Here is a 20,142-nt window from a genome sequence, read left to right as displayed (position 1 = left end):
TTACTAGCAAGACACAAAAAATAATGAAATCAAGGGGGCAAAGCAAAAGCTTTCCCAGGAATATATAAAAAAGGGGAGGGATCAAGAGGAAGAGGAGAGAAAGAATGTTATGCAAAGTAAATCAGTCAGTCTACTGGTCAAGAAAAAGTCAAAATACAAAAAGCAAACTGTACTAGGTGGTAGCCTGGACAAGTCCAAGACAAGAAAAGCGTAATGGCACTAGAGGAATTTAGACCAAGATAGTAAGATTCGGTCAGTTCCCTTTGAAATCACTTTAGCATCATCTTCACCAACAGGTGAATAGGCTGGCCTACAGCCTGTTATGCGGATATCCTATAAACTTGTACATACACATTCACCAGTCACAGTTAAGGAGGCGCATCTCCTGGAAGAGTGTCTCTACAATTTAGAAAGAAAGCTCAAGGACAAATTTCTTTTCAAATAAGAAACACTCACTGGAAACCTACTGTCCCCTCTAGGATTAGAATTCCGAAAGTAGAATTTCCCATGTATTAAATGTTAAAGATGGGCTTTCCAAAACTGCCTAGCCAATTGTTCGATTCTGAGAAAGTTACTGATAAGTACTTAGCCAAAAACCGCTCTGGAAAAGCAGAGGCTGGTTTTCGTTTTCATGGGGAACATCATCTTCCAGGTCACAGGACGCTCCAGTCCCCAGGGCCCAAGGGCAGTGACAGCCTCAGGAACAACTCACCACTTCAGCTGGTCAGGACTGTTTCCAGTACCCACTGGTCACACACAAGGCTCCATTGTGGCCAAGACAGCCTCATAGGAAACTAGAGGCCTGGCAGCTGCCTGCCCCAACCCAGCCAGACCTCACAAGAGCATCAAGTTTACTGTTTCAACTACTTGTAGGTAGGTATACAATTCAGTGCCATTAAGGCTGTTTGCAATAATGTGCAACCATCACCACTATCCATGATTTGTGCCACGAGTGGGGATGCGCCCCTGTTTTTCAGCTCAGCTAACAAGTCAGCAAAGGAGAAACCAGTCTCTGGGCAAAAACAGGAGGGAAACAAGATGAGTGGCATAATCAGCTCCGGAGAGGAGCCTAGTGATACCACGACAACGGACATTCAGGGAAGGAAGGATGATCCCGCAGGGGCAGGGAAGTCAACACATGCAACAGGCAGTAAAAGACCCAAGGTAAGCTGCATTTGGCTTATCTCACTTTCTTTTCCTTCTTTCTGTCTGTCGGAAACATCCGCTATCCACAAGAGGACAAATTCGTATGATGACACGTACATGAGGAACCTAAACAGGCAAATTCTTTGAGACCGAAAATAAAATAGAGGGTACTAGGGACTGGAGGAGGAGAAGCGGGGAATTAGTGTTTTATGGGTGCACTTCCTGTTTGGGATGAGAAGAAAGTTCTGGAGATGGATAGTGGTGATGGTTGCACGTGTTTGCAGATGGACTTAATGGCACTGAAGTGTATACCTACAAGTAGTTGAAACAGTAAACTTCATGCTCTCTATATTTTACCATAATAAACTATATGTGTATGTGTGTATGCATGTAAATATATATTGAAAATATATGCACTATAATGTTTTATATGTGTAATGTGTATTCTAAGTATAATATGTGTTATAGTAAAAATACATATTATATATAAGTATATATATTACATATATGTATTTAAGATCTATTATCATGATGTAATACCAAGTGAAAGCAATGTGCTAAGAGATGGCTTCTGCCCATGGAAACTCACTTATTTTTTTAAATTGACGTATAATGTATTATTTGCTTCAGGGATACAGGTCTGTGGTTCATTAGTCTTACACAATTCACAGCACTCACCATAGCACCCTCCCCAATGTCCATAATCCAACCACCCTATCCCTCCCTCCCACTCCCCAGCAACCCTGAGTTTGTTTCCTGAGATTGAGTCTCTTATAGTTTGTCTCCCTCTCTGGTTTCATCTTGTTTCATTTTCCCTCTCTTTCCCTATGATCCTCTGTCTTGTTTCTCCAATTCCTCATATCATTGAGATCATATGTTAACTGTCTTTCTCTGATTGACTTATTTCACTTAGCATAATACCCTCTAGTTCCATTCATATTGTTGCAAATGGCAAGATTTCAGGTTTTTTGATGGCTGCATAATATTCTGTTGTATTACATACCATATCTTCTTTATCCATTCATCTGTTGAAGGACATGCAGTTTCTTTCCGTAGTTTGGCTATTGCGGACATGGCTGCTATAAACATTCGGGTGCATGTGCCTCTTCGGATCACTACATTTGTACCTTTAGGGTAAATACTCAGTAGTGCAATTGCTGGGCCATAGGGTAGCTCTATTTTCTACTTTTTGAGGAACTTCCATGCTGTTTTCCAGAGTGGCTGCACCAGCTTGCATTCCCACCAGCTGAGGGTTCCCCTTTCTCCGCATCCTCACCAACAACTGTCACTTCCCGACTTGTTAATTTTAGCCATTCTGACTGGGGTAAGGTGGTTTCTCACTGTGGTTTTGATATGTATTTCCCCAATGCTTGGTGATGTTGAGTACTTTTTCGTGTGTCTCTGTTGGCCATTTGGATGTCTTCTTGCAGAAACATCGATTCATGTCTTCTGCCTGTTTTTTCTCACCTCATTTTGCTTTCCTTTAGGGGTGCCAGGGCCTAGCTTTGGAGTTGCTTGCACTCCTCCTTGAGAAGGAAGAGCAATCCTGCCAATTTACTACTTGCTTCTGCTGGTGGAAGGTAGCTTGGGGTCTGCGGAGGGCATATTCAGAAATGCCACCTCCTGCAATAGGCTCCTTACCTTTCAGAGAGAAAGGAAGCTGACACAGGTTTAAAAAAAAAAACTAAATTTTAAAGATCTAATTTACTTGATTCAATGTTTCACGAATCAGGCAGCAGCCTCTCCCGCAAACAGCTCTGAGTCTGGATGAAATTGGAAGGTTTTGAAAGGCAGAACAGCATGGGACAAGGAAGTCAAAGACAAAGGAAGGCTTATTTGAAGCAAGATCACTTTCATCTGGGAAGAAGGCTGGGACTTCTCATGTAGACTAACCTCACTAGCCCTGCTCAGTTCCTTCCAGATCGACCAGTTGAAGGACACCTTCCCAGGCAGAGCTGAAACCATAATGAAGTCTTGGTTCATTTTCTTCCTCTTGTGGGAGCAAGTGATTCCATTTCAGTCCTGTTCTTCCTTTTGTAACAAGTAAAAGGACTGTGGACTTGGGGGACAATGTTGTTGCTTCCAGCCAACCAGGAATACCAGACACACAACCTCACTGCCTCAGGCACACCCTGACCCCCAAGGTCAGCCTGTTCTAGTGGAAATGACAAGATGAAATACATGTGATCTTGGCTGGACAGATTATCAGTAAACCTTGTGCCTTGTCCCCCTCCTCCTCTCCCTAGTACACAGTTCTCACTTCTTCTTTGAAGATGGCCTTAGCTGGGCCAGTAGAACCAGAAGGTTCACCTGTCCTGTGGTCTATTTTCACAAGAAATATGGTATACAAAAAAACTTGGGGTCTCACATGAGTGCAATGGTACACAGCAATCTGCTGTTAGAGCTAAAAAATATTTTTTATTAACATATAATGTATTATTTGCTTCATGAGTACAGGTCTGTGAATCATCAGGCTTACATAATTCACAGCACTCACCATAGCACATACATCTCCAATGTCCATAACCCAGCCACTTATCCCTCCCTCCAACCCCCCAGCAACCCTCAGTTTGTTTCCTGGTTTTAAGAGTCTTTTATAGTTTGTCTCCCTCCTGATCCCATCTTGTTTCACTTTTTCCATCCCTACTCCCCATTATCCCCACCCTGCCTCTCAAATTGCTTGTATCAGACAGATCATATGATAACTGTCTTTCTCTGACTGACTTATTTCACTTAACATAATACCCTCTAGTTCCATCCACATTGTTGTATATGGCAAGATTTTGGGGGTTTGATGGCTGCATAGTATTCCATTGTGTATATATATTTATATATATATATATACCACATCTTCTTTATCCATTCTTCTGTTGATGGACATCTAGGTTCTTCCCATAGTTTGGCTCTTGTGGACATTGCCGCTATAAACATTCGGGTGCATGTGCCCCTTTGGATCGCTACATTTGTATCTTCAGGGTAAATATCCAGTAGTGCGATTGCTGGGTCATAGGGTAGATCTATTTTCAACTCTTTGAGGAACATCCATACTGTTTCCAGACTGGCTGCACCAGCTTGCATTCCCACCAAGAGTGTAGGAGGGTTCCCCTTTTTCTGCATCCTTGCCAACATCTGTCATTTCCTGACTTGTAAATTTTAGCCATTCTGACTGGTGTGAGGTGGTATCTCACTGTGGTTTTGATGTGTATTTCCCTTCTTCTGAGTGATGCTGAACAATTACTCATGTGTCTGTTAACCATCTGGATGTCTTCTTTACAGAAATGTCTGTTCATGTCTTCTGCCCATTTCTTGATTGGATTATTTGTTCTTTGGGTGTTGAGTTTGATAAGTTCTTTATAGATTTTGGATACTAGCCCTTTGTCTGATATGTCATTTGCAAATATCTTCTCCCATTCTGTCAGTTGTCTTTTTGTTTTGTTGACTGTTTCCTTTGCTGCGCAAAAGCTTTTGATCTTTATAAGTCCCAATAGTTCCTTTTTGTCCTTGCATCCCTTGCCTTAGGCAATGTATCTAGGAAGAAGTTGCTGCAGCTAAGGTCGAAGAAGTTGTTGCCTGTGTTCTCCTCAAGGATTTTGATAGAATCCTGTCTCACATAGAGGTCTTTCATCCATTTTGAGTTTATTTTTATGTGTGGTATGAGGAAATGGTCCAGTTTGATTCTTCTGGATGTGGCTGTCCAATTTTCCCAACACTATTTCGTGAAGAGACTGTCTTTTTTCCATCGGACATTCTTTCCTGCTTTGTTGAAGGTTAGTTAACCACAGAGTTGAGGGTCAATTTCTGGGCTCTCTATTCTGTTTCATTGATCTCTGTGTCTGTTTTTATGCCAGTACCATACTGTCTTGATGAGGACAGCTTTGTAATATAGCTCGAAGTCTGGAATGTGATGCCTCCAACTTTAGTTATCTTTCTCAACATTTCTCTGACTATTCATAAACTTTCCATATAAAGTTTAGGATTATTTGTTCCATTTCTTCGAAAAGAATTGGTGGTGTTTTGATAGGGATTGCACTAAATGTGTAGATTGCTTTAGGTGGCATAGACGTTTTCACAATATTTGTTCTTCCAATCCATGAGCATGGAAAGTTTTTCCATTTCTTTGTGTCTTCCTCTATTTTTTTCATGAATACTTTATAGTTTTCTGAGCACAGATTCTTTGCCTCTTTGGTTAGGTTTATTGCTAGGTATCTTATGGTTTTGGGTGCAGGTGTAAATGGGATCGACTCCTTAATTTCTTTCTTCTGTCTTGCTGTTGGTGTATAGAAATGCAACTAATTTCTGTGCATTGATTTTATATCCTGACACTTCATTGAATTCCTGTATGAGTTCTAGCAGTTTTGGCATGGAATCTTTTTGGGTTTTCCACATGAAGTATCATATCATCTGCAAAGAGTGAGAGTATGACTTCTTTGCCAGTTCAGATGCTTTCTATTTCTTTTTGTTGTCTGATTGCTGAAGATAGGACTTCTAGTATTATGTTGAATAGCAGTGGTGATAGTGGACATCCCTGCCATGTTGCTGACCTTAGAGGAAAAGCTCTTAGTTTTTCCCCATTGAGAATGATATTAGCTGTGGGTTTTTCATAAATGGTTTTATGATAATGAGGAATGTACCCTCTATCCCTACACTATGAAGAGTTTTGATGAAGAAAGGATGCTTTACTTTGTCAAATACTTTTTCAGCATCTATTTAGAGTATCCTATGGTTCTTGTTCTTTCTTTTATTAATGTATTGTATCACATTGATTGATTTGTGGATGTTGACCCAACCTTGCACCCAGGAATAAATCCCACTTGGTCGTGGTGAATATCCTTTTAATGTACTGTTGGGTCCTATTCTCTAGTATTTTGGTGAGAATTTTTGCATCCATGTTCATGAAGGATATTGGTCTGAAATTTTCCTTTTTGATGGGGTCTTTATCTAGTTTGGGGATCAAGGTAATGCTGGCCTCATAAAATGAGTTTGGAAGTTTTCCTTCCATTTCTGTTTTTTTGGAACAGTTTCAGGAGAGTAGGTATTAATTCTTCTGTAAATGTTTGGTAGAATTCCCCTGGGAAACTGTCTGGCCCTGGGCTCTTATTTTCTGGGAGCTTTTTGATGACTGCTTCAATCTCCTTACTGGTTATGGGTCAGTACAGGTTTTCTATTTCTTTCTGGTTCAAAGCTGGTAGTTTATATGTCTCTAGGAATGCATCCATTTCTTCCAGATTGTCAAATTTGCTGGTGGAGTTGCTCATAATATGTTCTTAAAATTGTTTGTATTTCTTTGGTGTTGCTTGTGATCCCTCCTCTTTCATTCATGATTTTATTTATTTGGGTCCTTTCTCTTTTCTTTTAGATAAGTCTGGCCAGGGGTTTATCAATTTTATTAATTCTTTCAAAGAACCAGCTCCTAGTTTTGTTGATTTGTTCTACTGTTTTTTTTGGTCTCTGTTTCATTGATTTCTGCTCTGATCTTTATGATTTCTCTTCTCCTGCTGGGTTTAGGCTTTCTTTGCTCTTCTTTCTCTAGCTCCTTTAGGTGTAGTGTTAGGTTGTATACTTGAGACCTTTCTTGTTTCTTAAGAAAGTCTTGATCACTATATCCTTTCCTCTGAGGACTGCCTTTGCTGTGTCCCAAACATTTTGAACAGTTGTGTTTTCACTGTCATTTGTTTCCATGAATTTTTTCAATTCTTCTTTAATTTCCTGTTTGACCCCTTCCTTCTTTAGTAGGATGCTCTTTAGCCTCCATGTATTTGAGTTCTTTCCAACTCTCCTCTTGTGACTGAGTTCTAGTTTCAACGCATTCTGGTCTGAAAAAAATGCCAGGAATGATCCCAATATTTTGGTACCAGTTAAGACCTAATTTGTGACCCAGGATGTGATCTATTCTACAGAATGTTCCATGTACACTAGAGAGGAATGTGTATTCTGTTGCTTTGGGATGGGATGTTCTGAGCATATCTCTGTCCATCTGGTCCAGTTTGCCATTTAAAGCCTTTATTTCCTTGTCGATCTTTTGCTCAGATAATCCAACCATTTCAGTGAGGGGGGGTGTAAAAGACTCCTACTATTATTTATTATTATAGATGTGTTTCTTTGATTTTGTTATTAACTGGTTTATATAATTGACTATTCCCATGTTAGGGCATAGGTATTTAAAATTGCTAGATCTTCTTATTGGACAGACCCTTTAATTATGGTATAGTCATCTCTTATTAAAGGCTTTGGCTTAAAATCTAGTTTATCTGATATAAGGATTGCCACTGCAGCTTCCATTTGATGTCCATTTAGCATGGTAAATTGTTTTCCACCCCCTCACTTTAAATATGGAGGTGTCTTTGGGTCTAAAATGAGTTTCTTGCCAACAGCATATCGATGGGTCTTGTTTTCTCATCCATCTGATACCCTGTATCCTTTGACTGGGGCATTTAGCCCATTTACATTCAGGGTAACTATTGGAAGATATGACTTTAGTGCCATTGTATTGCCTGTAAGGTGATTGTTACTGTGTATTGTCTCTGTTCCTTTCTGGTCTGTTTATTTAGGCTCTCTCTTTGCTTAGAGGACCCCTTCAATATTTCCTATAAGCCTGGTTTGATGTTTACAAATTCTTTAAGTTTTTATTTGTCCTGGAAGCTTTTTATCTCTCCTATTTTCAATGACAGCGTAGCTGAATATAGTATTCTTGGCTGCATATTTATCTCGTTTAGTGCTCTGAATATATCATGCTGTCCTTTTTGGCCTGCCAGGTCTCTGTGGATAGGTCTGTTGCCAATCTAATATTTCTACCATTGTATGTTACATACTTCTTGTCCTGAGCTGCTTTTAGGAGTTTCTCTTTGTCTCTGAGACTTGTAAGTTTTACTATTAGATGACGGGGGATGGACCTATTTTTATTGATTAAGAGGGATTTTCTTCGTGCCTCCTGGATTTTGATGCTTTTTCCCTTTGCCAAATTAGTGAATTTGCTATAATTTGCTCCAATATACCTTCTGCCCCTCTCTCTCTTTCTTCTTCTTCTGGGATCCCAATTAGTCTAATATTGTTTTATCTTAAGGTATTGCTTATCTCTCGAATTCTCCCCTCGTGGTCCAGTAGTTGTCTCTCTGTTGCTCAGCTTTATACTCCATCATTTGTTCTTCTATATCACTAATTCTCTCTTCTACCACATTATCCTAGCAATCATAGCCTCCATTTTTTATTGCCTATCATTAATAGCCTTTTTGATTTCAACTTTGTTAGATTTTGTTCTTTTATTTCTCCAGAAAGGGATTCTCTAGTATCTTCCATGCTTTTTTTTTTTTTTTGAGCCCAGCTAGCACCTTGATAATCGTCATTCTGAACTTTAGTTCTGACATATTACTAATGTCTGTATTAATTAGGTCCCTAGCTGTCAGTACTGCCTCCTGTTCTTTTTTTTTTTTTTTGAGGTGAGTTTTTCCACCCTGTCATTTTATCCAGATAAGAACAGATGAATGAGAGAACAAAATACTAAAAGAGTAGCAATGACCCGAGAAAAATATACACTAACCAAATCAGAAAAGAGCCAAAACCAGGGGGAGAAAAAGGGTGAAAAAATAATGTATATATATATATATATATATATATATATATATTTTTTTTTTTTTTTTAACTGGTGAATAGAACAGAGCCACACACTTGATTTGGGGTATATTTTGGTCTGTTAAAAGAAGCTGCCTCCCAAAATTTTAAAGAAAGAAAAACTTATATATATACACACACAAAAATAAGGGTAAACACAATGAATTGATGGAATATGACTATAAAGATGAAAATTTTAAAAGATTCTAAAAAAGGAATTAATAAGATAAGAAGTTGGTTGGAAAAAGAAAAAAAAAGAGGAAAGAATGTGATCAGGCTGAAGACTAGAAAAAAGCCGTGTGCTAGATTTCAGGCATATCTTGATCTATTAGAAGAAACTGTATCCCAAAATTTTAAAGGAAAAAAACCCCTATATGTATACAAAAAAATAAGGTTAAATACAATGAAGGGATAGAATATGACTATAGCAATGACAATTTAAAAAATATTTTAAAAAAGGCATTGATAAAATAGTTTAAAAAGGTTAAAATAGGAAAGAGGGAAAGTTTAAAAATAGAATTAAAAAATAAAATTTAAAAAATTTCCCTTTGAAAGACTAAAGAGTCATGGGGAAAAAGCCATGAATTCTTTGTGTTGCTTTCCCCTAGCTCTGGAGTTCTGCAGTTCTCATTAATTGATCTTGGTCTTGGCTGACGTTCTTCCTGCACTTCTGGGGGAGGGGCCTGTTGCAGTGATTCTCAAATGTTTTTGTGGGAGGCGGAATTGCACTGCCCTAGCTCGGGGCCTGGCTAAATAATCTGCTTGGGTTCATTCTCAGGAGCTTTTGTTCCCTGAACGCTTTCCATAGAGCTCTGGAGGACAGAAATGAAAATGGCAGCCTCCTAATCTCCGGCCCTGTAGGAGCTGAGAGCCCAGGGCCCCACTCCTCAATGTGCCCTCAGAGAAAAACAGTCAATCCCTCCCCTCTCCCTGGTTTCCAGCCATGCTCCATGCTCACCTAGCTTGTGACCGAGCATTTCTATCCCTGGCACAGAGCCCCCTTTGGAGTCTCCAAACCCAGCCGATTCCTATAGCCTGTTCCTGTGCCGCTCCTCCCAGAGGAGGAAGGTGAGTCTCCCTGGATCTGCTACTTGTGGGGTCCCTGATGGAAGAGTAGTGGCCGACTGTGCCTTAGATCTCGGTCGTTTAAAGTAACTCCAAGCTGAGAGCCCACTGCTCAGCTCTGTCTCTATAGTCAGCTTCCCCACTCTGATACTAGGGGGCTCTGACACACTCAGACACCCCTGGTCTTTCTGTGACCCCATGGGTCCTGAGACCACACTGTCCCTTCAAGGGATGCCCTCCCCCCTTAGCCTGTGGAACAATGTCCCTCAGTGGAGCAGACTTCTAAAAGTTCTGATTTTGTACTCTGCTGCTCTCTCACTTGCCGTGAGACAGCCCTTACTCCCGTGGTCTCTCTTTACGTACATCACCTTCGATTCACTTCTCCACACATTCTACCTTCTGGAAAGTGGTTGATTTTCTGTTCCTAGAATTGCTGCATTTCTTCTCTTAGATCACTTGTTGAGATTGTAGGTGTTCAGAATGGTTTGATAACTATCTAGCTGAACTTCTGGGACCTGATGATATTTCGGTCTCCTACTCTTCCACCATCTTGCTCCTCCCCCTCTAGAACAAAAATATTAAGTTGTTTATAATCTATCTTGCACTCTAGATTGTGGACCCAGGAGGACCTTTGTCCATTCTGAACTTCCTCCCCCACAATCTCCTTCCACGGGCCTGGTCCTGTGCTTCACATGTTTCTGGTGTTCCATGTATTTGTTAACTGCTCGTGTAGCTTGTGGGGTGTGATTTGAATGCCACCCCACAGAAGAGAAAGACATCAGGCGAAGATTATCTCGTGTTTGGGAACACTTGAAGCTTCCGACATTTGGTTTCTTAGTCGACATTTAAAGTGTTCTCTATGGTGATCTGAACCCAATTTACAGTCTCTTCTCTTACTCGTGCCTCAATTACCCTAAGACCCTCAATGGTCACCAATTGCTCTGGGAACATCCTTCATATCTTCCTACTTATATACCCCAAGCCATCTACCACAACTTATATTTTTCACATTGACTTCTCAGCACTGACCTGATACTTCTGTGTTTCTTGTGTGACATTTCATTAGCCTTTCTGGTAGCCTTCTAGCCATGTTTAGACAATTCCTAACATCATTTCCACATGTAGTGTTTGATAAGGAAAGGCTGAAACACCTAGATTAAATCCTGTGTGGCTGGTAAAAATATTTCTCTATAACTTGGATACCAAAAAATGTTACCTTGTTTTTCTAAAATTTTTTCTAAATCAAATTAAGTTGACTCTGTATTCCTACTTGAAAAAGTAGCAAGAAAAATCTGCCGTGTGCTGGAGAGCCTCATCCCCACCATAGAGTTTTTTAAGAGCTCAGGTACCTAGGTAACATCAGAGGAAAGATTTCTGGTTTCTTCCATCAAGGTCACTGCAGAGATTCTCATTTTTGAAAACTACTGATTTAAACAGTCCCATCACTGGATGTCAAGTGTGGGTATGAAGATCCTTCATCAAGCTCTTAGGGACTCAGTGACTCAGCATTCAAATGCTGCCCCTTCAGAGAATCTGTCCCTCTCTCACAGACCTTCTTTGCCCTTCCCATTTAAAACTAATACACTCTTCTTTTTGAAGAAGTCACTTCCCACTCAGACACCCTCTGCCTCTCTGCTTGCCATAACACACAATCACAATTAAGTTAAACACAAAAATCTCCTAATTCCACCCTGAGGTACTTAAAGGCCTACTGACCTCCTTCAGGGAGATGGGAGAACAATGGTCTTGGTCATTTGGATTTTTCTGCAAAGCATGAAGAATAAAACAAGTGCATTTTCCAAGAAATTATCATGAATAACAAAATACAAATAAAATCCTCAATCAATTATTTTGCCACATTAAGTTACAATCTTTTAATGTGCCAGTAACGTGAATACCAACCAGCAGCCATTAAGCCATTCAACTTGATTGGATGCTCTAATTTCATGCCCTTCATGCTGGCTTCTATTTAAAAGTAGATTTTCTGTATCAATTTGCCTACAGGCAAGGAAGATGCTAACCAGATATCATGGGCATTCCCACCTACTAGATTCCCCCAAAGTTAAATTTGTCATAGTAAATAGTAATAAATGATCATTCCTCCTTACATAGTAATCTCCAGTGAATTTGATCACTAATTTTAATATTAAATCAACTCCAGCGAGTTGTAAAAGGGAGTGCAATTGTCCCTCAAAGACATCCACATCCTTATCCCCAGAACCTTTTATGTCATGTTACATGGCATCAGGGGAATGTAGGTTGCAGAGAGAATTAAGGTTGCTGATCAGCTGACTTGGAGATGAGATTATCCCGAACCATTCACATGTCCCACTGTAATCACAAGGGTGCTTATAAGGAAACAAGGGAGGCAGGAGAGTCCGAGTGATGCAACAGGACAGAGATCCAGCCAGCCATTTTTGGCTTTGAAGATGAGAACAGGACAGGAGCCAAAGAATGAAGGCAGTCTCTAGAAACTGGAACAGACAAGGAAATAGATTCTTCTGTAGAGCCTCCAGAAGGAACACAGCTCTTCTGACACCTTGATTTTTACTCTGTGAGACCCATTTTAGGCTTTTGACCTCCAGAACTGCATGATAATAAATTTGTGTTGTTTTAAGTTACAGACCCCAAGAGACTAAGTGATTTTGGTTGCACTGATGAAATGCAGTTTTTGGAGCAGCAAGGCAGTAAACCAAGTGGTTTCCTGGATTCCATTGGAAATATCTTTTTTTTTTTAAGGTTTTATTTATTTATTTGACAGAGAGAAATCACAAGTAGATGGAGAGGCAGGCAGAGAGAGAGAGAGGGAACAGGCTCCCTGCTGAGCAGAGAGTCCAATGCGGGACTTGATCCCAGGATCCTGAGATCATGACCTGAGCTGAAGGCAGTGGCTTAACCCACTGAGCCACCCAGGCACCCCCCATTGGAAATATCTTAATTTTTTCTCTCTAATTATTAAAGTGCTTTGAACATAATAGAAGCTCTTAAAAATATCTGCTGAATAAATAAATTTTGACAAAATACAGAGTCTGTGAGCCATGATTGGTGTATCTTGGATTGACTGGACCTTTAAGGATAACCATCTGTCTCTCTTTTTCTAGCTAGTTGTGAATGAATGCCTCTGCTATCAAGAAATTGGTAGTTAAATTATACCAACTTGAAGTAACAGAGAAATTTGTGAAGATAATACCTGGTTCTCTCTTCTGCTTTCAGAGAAAATGTAGATTCGATTCAAAAATCAACATCAGTCTTAGCAGACAGTAGTGACTTCCCTCACAAAAGGAAGATCCATTTCTACTCTGCGGTGTGAGGAAGCTCTTCGGTGTGAGAGAGCCCGAGACATTCTTGTCAACACAGCTGACACCCATATCTCGTACAACATGCAACACTAGGCCTGTTTGCAGAAGGAGAGACAAGTAGAGTGTTTCAACGAATCATTACAACAGTTGGTCTACAGAAAAGGGCTCCCAAGAGTCCTGTTGGAGTTGGAGCTTCCGTCAGAGAATCAAACCCAGTGTAAACAAAAGGGGCCCTTGAACAATATCATTAGTTGAAAGTTGCTGACTTAAGAGTCCTCCCGGGGAGGCCTCTGCTTCTTGAATTCAGCCACGAACAGAGCTGATGCAATGACCTAGCCATATGCACATTCACTGGGCTCCTCTGGGCCATGGGGCCTCTTTTCTTACATCATTGTTCCTAACTCATGCTGTATGTCTTTGTCTTTAAGACAGTCCTGTTTCGGGGCACCTGGGTGGCTCAGTGGGTTAAGCCGCTGCCTTCGGCTCGGGTCATGATCTTGGGGTCCTGGGATCGAGTCCCGCATCGGGCCCTCTGCTCAGTGGGGAGCCTGCTTCCTCCTCTCTCTCTCTCTGCCTCTCTGCCTACTTGTGATTTCTCTCTGTCAAATAAATAAGTAAAAAAAAAAAAAAAAGACAGTCCTGTTTCAATGAGCAGAAATAGTGCAACCCAAAGAAGAAGAGGAAAGCCTAGGAGTTTCCTGTCGCTGCTCTAGGCTGATCTTGGCTGAACACAAGAGGGAAGAGTGAGGGGAGGAGGCTGGAGGTGAAAGTCTAAAGCCACATTAAGGTGTTAGAGCCTTGGCCTGAGGGCTGGGGAGCTATTCCAGGGTTCTGAACAATGGGACATGATCAGGTTGGGAACCTTGGGGATGTTTGCATTTTCCTTCCTAGCTGATATTAATGTCTTAACTTGTCCAACTTTCATGTGCATGGGAATTCCCTTGAGTGTTGAAAAATGGCAGAGTCTAACCCAGTAGGTCTCAGGCTGAGCCCCAGATGCTACAACAAGCTCTGAGGTGCTACAAGGACCGCTGAGTGGCGGACAACACTTTGAGTAGCAAAGCTGAACAGAATCACTTGTAAGCACCCACCATGGAGTTTTTTTCAGAGCCTGGAAGAAGGCAAGGGAGTGGCTGGAGGGCGTACACCAAGCTCTTTCCCATCTTCAACTAGCTCTGTGTTTTCCTGGGCAATGTAGTAGCCCGAGCCGAGAACAATGTGACAACATTCTTCATCATTCTTTCTGAGCCCTTTGCTTGCTCTGGACCATTACTCCCATTACTCAGACTCGCTGCACTTTCCGCTCAGAACCCCCTGTCTCGTCCTGCTCTCAGTGTGCACTTATTTACAAAGAAGCTTTGAAGTTCCTTTTCCCCAATGTCTTGAGCAGGACTGACCTCTCCATTTCTAGAGGTCAACATCAAGCCAAGAACATTTGCTTCTTTAAAAAGCACCATCGTGCCTTTGTTTGGATGATTTAGAGATATGAAGGAAAGTTGCAGAGAAATAAATTGGGTCCATTTAAGTTGATATTGCAGAGAGAAACACAGGATTTGTCAAGCCTTTGTTTCATCAATATAGCATAGCCACATGCCACTGCATAGTATAAGTGACATGATAAGTGTAAAGTCCTGAGCATAAAGTCCAGTACACAGGAAGCATCCAGTGTATGGCTTTATAATTTACTCTGTTAAGCTGCATTAAACTTACTTCTCTTCCTTCCAACCTCAGAAAGACAGTATAATGCACTAGCTAATGCTCAAGACTTTCATTGACTGATAGATCAATAGAACAGAAGAGAGTCTGAACAGACTCAGATGCACATGGCCACTTGGCCCCTTAATTGGCAACACAGTGGCCACTGAAGTTCAGTGGGGGAAAGATGACCCTTTTGTGTAACTGGTGCTTGGACAGTTTGATACCGTGTGGCATATAACTAAACCTGGACCTTTACTTCACACAATACACAGAATTAACTTGAGAAGGATCACAGACTTTAAGGTGAACAGACCTTAAGGTAGAACAGTGGAAATCCTACTTTAAGACACACATAAGAGAATATCTTTATGATTTAGAGGTTAATTAAGATTACTTAAGGTGAACAGACCTTAAGGTAGAACAGTAGAAATCCTACTTTAAGACACACATAAGAGAATATCTTTATAATTTAGAGGTTAATTAAGATTACTTAATCATGACATAGGAAGCACTAACCATAAAAAATAAAACTGGTATTTGAAGTAATATACTCAATAATACCTACAACTTAGTGGTGCCTTTTATATTAGCTACAGTTTCTATTTATTTGAGATTTACAATGTATCGTGAATGATGACTCAACCCCATCCAAATACTCACACACAAAGCCTTAAATTTCACATTCATTTTGCGGAGACATTTGCAATTGCAAAATACCAGTCCTTTCCCAATTAATGATTTCTAAGCAAGAACAAAAAGAGAGGCCTCAGTCTCACTTCTAGAATCCCACTAAAAAGCAGCCCAGAAAGAAAACTGAGTATTGGTGCAGAGCTCCTGATGAATCCGTGGGCATCATTTTGGGTCATGTGACCCTCCCACACACAGGAGTGATCATCTCTTTCTCAAACTGTTTGTTTTGTTTTTTTAAGATTATTTATGTATTTATTTGAGAGAGGACTGTGCGAGGGAGAGAGAGAGAGCGCAGGCGCACACGCATGCACAGGCATCCACATGGGCGGGGTGGTGGGCAGAGGGAGAGGGAGAAGCAGACTCCCCGCTGAGCAGGGAGCCCATCACAGGTCTTGATCCCAGGCCCCCAGGGGTCATGATCTGAACGAAGGCAAACACTTAAGGGACTGAGCCACCCAGGTGCCCCTCAAATGTTTTTAAGCAAGCAATTCATAGTCAAACTTGAGAACAAGCTTACTGACATTAAAGGTTTGTAGTGCCAGGAAAGTCTTTGAATAAAATGCGAGAACATCATTTGTGCAGTTGCCCATGGGATTAAACTGTTAGAAAAGAGGATGATAAGGTAGAGAATTTCTGAAAGCCCCGGACACCAGGATTCTTAGCTTACATATTTCTTGAACTGTTTTTTTTCCAAGCTACCAATTTATGTAACACATTTGATTCATTGACTTTTCTTCTTTCTAGCATCTAATCCATTTTTATTTCTTTCCCAGGTCTTCTTTTCTTTGTTTTTGGTTCCCTCCTAAATCTTTTCCAGTTAACAGTAGAACAAGCTGAAACAGGGCTGGTAGATAAAGCCAGTCTCTCTTCCTCAGCCCGCAGCCTTCCCTCTGCTTAGTTTCCTGAAACGCCCTGTGTTAAGTGACATCTGCAGGCTCCTGTCTCTTCGCCACTTACCAGCTGCATGCCTTGAGCCAGATGCCTCTTGAGCCTTAGTTCCCTTCTTTGTGAGTAACACGCAGGGCTTGTGACATGCAGCACACAGGATAGACATCCAGGTCTCAGCAAGGGGTCTGGCATGGAGAAGGTCCCTACTGGTGTGATGATCATAGCTCTCTTGGGCAGTGAAACTGAGTTCTGATTTTGCCTTACACTCCTATTCTTTAGGGACCATCCCCCAAGCACTTCATGTTCAATCAGATTCTTCCTGACGCCCAGCATCTAACTTCCGAGGTTTCCAAACTAGCCTATGTCCCATCATGGAAACTAAGGAGAAGGAGGCACCCTCGTAGTAGACTGAGATTCGGGAGTGAAGACATGGGATCTTCTTTATGCCAGCCTTTTACTGGTTATCATAAATGAAAAAGTACCTTGCTGAAATGTGTCTCTTTGGTATGGGTATGTATCTCTTAGAGATAGGCTAGGAATTAATGGGGACTAACGTTTGTACTCTGTCAAGGAAACAAAACAATAGATAGTGTCAATGTTGAGTATATGACATCGAGCAATATATTTAAGCTCTCTAAGCTTCAGTGTGCTTAACTGTAAAGTGTGCTACATGATAAGAGTATCTACTTCAATAGAGTGATTATGAAGATTAAAATAGGCATTTGAAGGGAGTTGAGGGAAATTGGAAGGGGAGGTGAACCATGAGAGATTATGGACTCTGAAAAACAATCTGAGGGGTTTGAAGGGGTGGGGAGTGGGAGGTTGGGGGAACCAGGTAGTGGGTATTAGAGAGGGCACGGATTGCATGGAGCACTGGGTGTGGTGCAAAAACAATTAATACTGTTATGCTGAAAATAAAAAATAGGCAATTTGATGTTTAGTACAACTTATATAATAAGTACTTAGATTATTACTTATTACTAGTGTTTATAATCTCATTATAACTTTTTTCCATATCTGTAAAAAAGGATAATAACACCTATTACATAGGTTTTTATGAAGATTAAATGAGATAATCTTTTAGAGTTCCTAAGGCTGATTTCAACCTGGGAGCAGGTTTCCCCACATGCAGCACCAAGAAATTCTGGGACACCATCAGGGGATCCAAGAATTTCACTCAGTTCTGATACTATCTGCCCGGAGATAGCATCACATTCCCCAGGTTAAGGGCTCAGTCCCACAAGACGGCCCAGCCCCTCTCTCCCCAACTTCACGTGCCAATCTCAAGCCCGAGGCTGTTCCCTATGCTTCTGATCAGCTGCTTACAGGCTGGAGGATCCAAAGACATCTTCCTTAGGTTGGATTAACGTGCTAGAGCAGCTCACAGAACTCAGGGAAAGTACTTATGTTTACCCGTTTGTGAAAGGATAGGATAAGGCTACAGATGAACAGTCAGAGGAACAGACGCACACAGTGATTGTCCTGCACAAAGGAACTCAGTCCTCATGGAGTCCGGGGGGCTGGTTTGGTAGCCCGAGGAAGCTTTCTGGTTTCCCAAGTGTAGGAAATATCTGAAAAAGACCAAAAAACTGCCCAATTTGAGTTTTTAATGGAGACTTCATTACATAATCATAATTTACTAAGTCATTGGCCACTGGCTCATTTAACCTCCCGCCCCTCTTCCCTCTCTGACTCTGAGGTCCGGGGTGGGACTAAAAGTTCCAAACCTTTCATCCCATGGCTGGTCATCCTTGCAACCAGGCCCCCCACCCTTGGGTGGGTCCAGTAGTCACCTTCATTAATAGCAACACTACCATTTCACGTTTATGGCTCAGAAGCATTTTCAGGAATTATAGATGAAGAACAAATATATCTAAGAAATCGATTTAGCCACCGGAATGACCAAAATTTGTATTTCTCAGAAACCACTGTATTATAGATAATATGTAAATATTTAAGAATATTTGTGGTACATTTCTAGATACATTATAAGCACCTAATAAATGTTAGTTTTTTCAAACAAACTTCGGTTAGTTGGTTGTTGCACCAGGGCTACACAACACACACACACACACACACACACGCGTGCGTGCACGTGCACACACACGCACAATTTTCCCTGGTTCTCATTGATACTATTGAAGCAGGAGAAAATCTATACATTGTTTCATGAACATGTGCACTCCTTAAAAGGCTCATGTCCCATCCTACAGATTTGTACGGTCACACTTATTAGATAGATTTAAAATGAGTGTTCTTTTTAATGTGTCCTTTTCCTTGAATAACATTCTACTTGGTGGGGGAAGAGGGACAGATGTTACTTATCCTGTATCCATTTTTTTGTTCTAATCCAAGTGGAAATTATAAACGACCTAATCTGTTTAAAACACAAAGATTCCTTTATAGTGTTGTTCTCTCCCCTCATTATTGCCATCAAAAGCCAGTTGCTTGCCATATAAATTCTCATAAAGCCAACTGGTCCTTATCGTGATCTATTGGCTCTCAGGGTATTTCCTTTTCTGTGAATCAGACATGATTCTTTTTTATAGACTTTCATATTTAGATTTATGAGTAACGTGGTAATGTGTCCTAATAAATGTCTTTTTTTTTGAACAAAGAAGCATTTGTTCAAGCAGCTAAATATAGCAATTACTCAATACATTTCCTCCTCTTCCGCCTACTTTTTGCAATGAAACTGTGCACTATGTCATTGACATAAAGCAATAGAGTATAAGGGATGTGTTTATTTGACCTTGGGCAAGATACGCCTGGTCACTAAGCCTTAGTCTGCTCATCTTTAAAGTGTACATGATAAGACTATACTTCAAATACAGCAATTATGAAAATTAAATAGACAATATGAATATTTAGTGTTGTCCTGGCTTTGCTTTAAATAGCTGATTATTTTTTATTTATTTATTTTTAAGATTTATTTATTTATTTTTGGGGGAGGGCAGGGCAGAGGGAGAAGGAGAGAGAGAATCCAGAATCGGATTCGCAGTTGAGCATGGAACCAGGGCTCCCTGCACGGTTCCATCCCACAGCCCTGAGATCATAACCTGAGCCAAAATCAAGAGTCGGCAGCTTAACCAAATGAGCTCCTCAGGTGCCCCCAAACTGATTATCTTTTAAAGATATCTAAGTCATAAGAAAGAAAGTCTTCCTATTTGCCCATATAGTGCCACATATTTCCCCATGTAGTCCCCATTTCCAGAGCTGGTCGTTCTTTTGCGTGGGTCCGGGTTGAGCTGAAGTCAAGCCTAGGCTGCTCGGGTCTGTGCAGTTCCTTGTCTAAACCCACAGTGTGTGTGCAAGTCAGAGTCAGGGCCAGAACAGTGGCCTCCAGACTTCCTAGGAAGAATCCTTGCAACCCCAGCCTTTCACCATTAGAGAGGGTATTGAATAGAATTGTAAGCAAATGAGCGTCTTCAGATACTCTCGAGCACCAGTGCCCTCTGGGCAATGATGGCACTGTTGACCCACTAAAGGAAGAGGACCTTGAGCTGCTTCGGCAGTTATCAGGGCGGGTGTTTACAGACAGCGCTGCTGACTTGGGATGGCATGTGGCCAAGCAACCAAAGTAAGCGCTTTGCAAAATGATCGAGTTTATCTTCTTCACCTTATCTACATTTATTTTAATCATGTTTGAGAATGTTCCAGAAAACATAATGGACACTTTGGGAGTTACAATTCTTCAACATGTTCAAAATGTGGGGCTTTTTATCTGATTTTCAACAAAAATACATTTATT

The sequence above is a fragment of the Neovison vison genome, chromosome 5 (genome assembly GCF_020171115.1).
Source record: "Neovison vison isolate M4711 chromosome 5, ASM_NN_V1, whole genome shotgun sequence".
Taxonomy (NCBI): domain Eukaryota; kingdom Metazoa; phylum Chordata; class Mammalia; order Carnivora; family Mustelidae; genus Neogale; species Neogale vison.
This window is presented reverse-complemented; position numbering follows the sequence as displayed.